Genomic DNA, 3,826 nt, shown 5'->3' with positions numbered 1-3,826 from the left:
AGCTTGTCCTGATGTTTTGTCTCGTAGTGCCGTCTTAGTTTATATTCCTTAATTACAGCCACATTAGCTCCACAAATAAGACACACAGGTTTACCGGCGATGTCAGTAAACAAATACTCAGCCTCCCACCGGTTTTGAAAGGCTCTGTTTTCAGAATCAACTTTTCCCTTGGCCATTGTTAGGGGCTAGCTTTGACTTGAAATTAGGGTTGTATACATCAACAGGCGCTTGACTGATATGACGTAATTGACGGGGGAATGATCGCAGGTAGCCTATCGTTCGGTAAGGCAGCTGGTGCGCTGCATTATGGGATTTGTAGTTTGTGTGTAATCGGCGCTTCATATCACCGGGCCATTAAAAAAAGATATAGAAAATGAACTCGCGGGCCGGATGTGGCCCCTTGGGCCTTGAGTTTGACACATGTGCTATAGGGAATCTACAATAAAATCCAGACCCCTCCTTTGCTCTTTGCTTGTGTTTGCATTAGACTTGCATTAGAAAGCTGACGTTTCTCATATGGATGCAGTTTTCATAATTGATAGTACAGTTATCAGTTACCGTTAATAATTTGAGATTTTAATATTAATAATTAAACAGTTTTAACTGTAACATGATCTATAATATGAGTAAATTGGGAATATAAATATGAAGTAAATACCAAGCTTCTTGAGTTACAAATGAAACAACACAAAATAACAAAATTGACCTTCCACTCCGGTCTGTTGCTATTCAACAACTGGCCAGACAGTTTCAACCCTGGTTTTAACATAATACGCTTACCTTGTGACCGGAGTGGTTTGTGTGTTGTTCACTATATTTAGCTGCACTTGTAGGCAGTAGAGCTGCTCAGCTACAGGCTTACAGATGCCCAGGTGGGGCTTAAATTCTGTCACTAACTTTATCATTCCAGGAAATCTATCTGGAATTACAGGTATTGTGTACTGCCGCCGTCAAAAAGCATCTATACACAGAACAGGGTGGTGTTGCTTAAACAGTTAATCACTCTTGTGTTGATTCTGTTGGAAGCATGTAATGTGTATCCTGAGCATTAGCGGTGCAGCTACAGTGTGCTTTTTGCTGTGTGACACTCCTCTCTCAGCCTGCGTTAACAGAGCCTGAAATAGCCGCTACACCGGGCAGCGACCAGACAGCAACTAATTAGAAACTTCATGCTGCGGTGTTAATCAACACAACTGTAATGTACTGTATATTATGCTCATTAAGCAGCTGTTTGGTAAACTGCTCATAAAGGCTTGTTACTGGCTGATTGTTGCACTATGGAGTGATTCTTCACATCCTTGCACACATTGTTGCTTTTCTTCTTTTCTCTCTCCTTTATCCACTCACCCCAAACGGTCGAGGCAGAAGGCCGCTTACCAAGAGCACGGGGTCTGTCGGAGGTCTGTCGGAGGTTTCGGTAAAGGGAGTTTTTCCTCCCCACTGTCACAAAGTGCTTGCTCAAGGGGGATTTGTTGGGTTATCCCTGTAATAATAGTGATAATAGTAAGGTCTAGACCAGGTGAGGGCAAACTTTTTGACTCACGGGCCACAGTGGGTTCTAAAATTTGACAGAGGGGCCAGGCCGGGAGCAGAAGGATGGAGTGTTTGTGTGAACTAATATAAATGACATATGAACATGCAAGGCTTATTGTACAAATTATTCTCCAAATGCATTTTTTTCATAACACAGTAGAGAAATAAACCTTCAGTTTCAGTGGGAACAGTGTTGTCTTCCTTTTTAGGCAGTGCATCAAAGTCTGGAGTTTTGTTGTGGCTATTCTCAGGATAGATCTGAGGTGTTGTTCAGTTAACATGGATCTGTGACTGGCTTTGTTTATGTTCATGATGCTGAACGTCTGCTCACACACATAGGTCGAGCCAAACAACGGCAGCATTTTGTGTGGTGTCTGTCCTCCGGAGGTTTGGAAACGTGGCTTTGTTAAGTGAAGCATAAAAGTCATTCAGTTTAAGAGAGTTGAACTTCTCCTTTAAAACGGAGTCAGACTGAAGATCGATTAGTTCCAATTGCAGCTCCTGTGGTGCTGTTTCAGGGTCTTGTGACACTGGCTGAAGTGAGTTGTCAATTTTTCAAAATTAGAGAACCGATGGCAGAATTTTTCGTGCAGGTCGTCCATTGATTTGCAGTATTTCTTCGTGTTTCGGGTGGCCTCCCTCTGCATGGCTAGTGTGGGAAAATGAGTGAAAGATTTGTTTGAAATTTGTCTGGAGAATAAAGTCAGCTTGGATTTGAAGGCTCTCACATTTGTGTACATGTCATGCACAAACTGATATTTCCCCTGTAGCTTCACATTCAGTGTGAAAAAATGTCCACAGCAAATGCAAAGTCACAAAACCAGTTCTTGTCGCTCAGCTCAGGAAATTTGTTGGATTTCCCCATTAACTTGAAAAATGTGCTAATCTCCTCTTTGAGCTCAAACACTTGTTGAAACACTTTGACCAAACTTAACCAGCGGACACGAGAGTGGTAAAGTAAGTCCTGGTGATCCGCATCGGTTTCCTCCAAGAACATAATGAACTGACAGTGCTAAAGTCAACAAATCTTACGACTGGATTCACGACATGATTAAGCTGCAATACAGACTTAACACAGAGATTCCTGATGAATGATACAGTGAAGGAAAATAACATCCTGGTCAGGGTTTTCCTCTTTCACTTTATCCTGGATTCTTTTCAGCAGCCCGACGTTTTTTCCAGGTAAATTTGGTGATCCATCCATGGTGACGCTGGCAAGTTTATTCCAAGGTAGCTTCATTTTCTCGATGACAGCAGAAACCCGGTCATACAAGTCCTCTCCTTGCACATTTTCTTTCAGGGACTCCATGGCCAAAAACTCCTCCGTTATCTCAAAACTGTCTTGCTACTCCCTCAGATAAAAATTAGGAGCTCAGCAGTGTCTTTTATGTCATTACTTTCATTCAGTGCTAGTGAATAAAACTTAATAAAAGTTAAACTTTTGTTTAACTTGCTGGATATATCTTCATCAGTAAGTCCCACACGGCGAGTCACTGTCCTGTGTAATAAACAGATTTTCTTCAAACTTGCCTTTGCTCTCCAGCCACAAAAGACCTGCTGTCTCTACCATGCATTCTTTCAAAAACTGACCTTCGGAGATAGGCTTGCTAGCCTTTGCTAATTTGAATACCAGCATAAAACTTGCCTTGGTACTTGACTCTTGAATCACAGTTTGTCAGTGAAACATATTTTGCTGAGTCTGTAAATTAGCCATCAACCTCTGAGCAGTAGCTGCCTGTTCTTGCATTGACTGCTTGCTAGCGTAGTCAGCATGATTTGTGGCAAAGTGACAGCTGATATTGTATTTGAAAAGTGCAACTGTTTCTTGGCATATCAGACATACTGCTGATATGTAAAAAAAAAATAAATAAATTTGTTGTCCACTCCTTATTAAACACTCGGCACTCACTGTCCACTTTTCTTTTCTTTGGTCCGCAAATTTTTACAGAAGGGGTCAAAGGGCAAAGTGAAGTAGAGAGGTCAATGTGTCTAAAATGCACCATTTACTGGGGAAATGCAGGCATTGCAGGGAAAAGGCAGAACAAATGAGGTTTAATGATAATATAATTTAGTAATATAATTTGGACAAGTTTGGTGGGCCGGATTAAAAAGCCTAACGGGCCGTAGTTTGCCAATGCCTGGTCTAGACCAGTGTTTCTCAACTGGTGTCACCCTAGGACCCACTTTCCAACCCACTTGTCAAGTTGCGACCCACCAGTACAAGATTTCAAATAAATTAATTAAATTATAAAGCTTTTTTTTTTTTTTTTTTTTTTTTTTTAAAAGTCCGTAC

At 41.3% G+C, this 3,826-nt stretch overlaps 1 protein-coding gene across 3 annotated transcripts in view; it reads left to right on the top strand.

Moving 5' to 3' along the window:
• Window positions 1–3,826, top strand: part of LOC109969948 (insulin-like growth factor 1 receptor) — a 64,797-nt gene that overhangs the window by 16,283 nt on the left and 44,688 nt on the right. The window lies entirely within an intron of this gene.

This window comes from Monopterus albus, unplaced genomic scaffold (assembly GCF_001952655.1).
Source record: "Monopterus albus unplaced genomic scaffold, M_albus_1.0 scaffold186.1, whole genome shotgun sequence".
Taxonomy (NCBI): Eukaryota; Metazoa; Chordata; class Actinopteri; order Synbranchiformes; family Synbranchidae; genus Monopterus; species Monopterus albus.
Note: the sequence above shows the minus strand (reverse complement) of the source record. Positions and strands in the feature narration are given on the sequence as shown.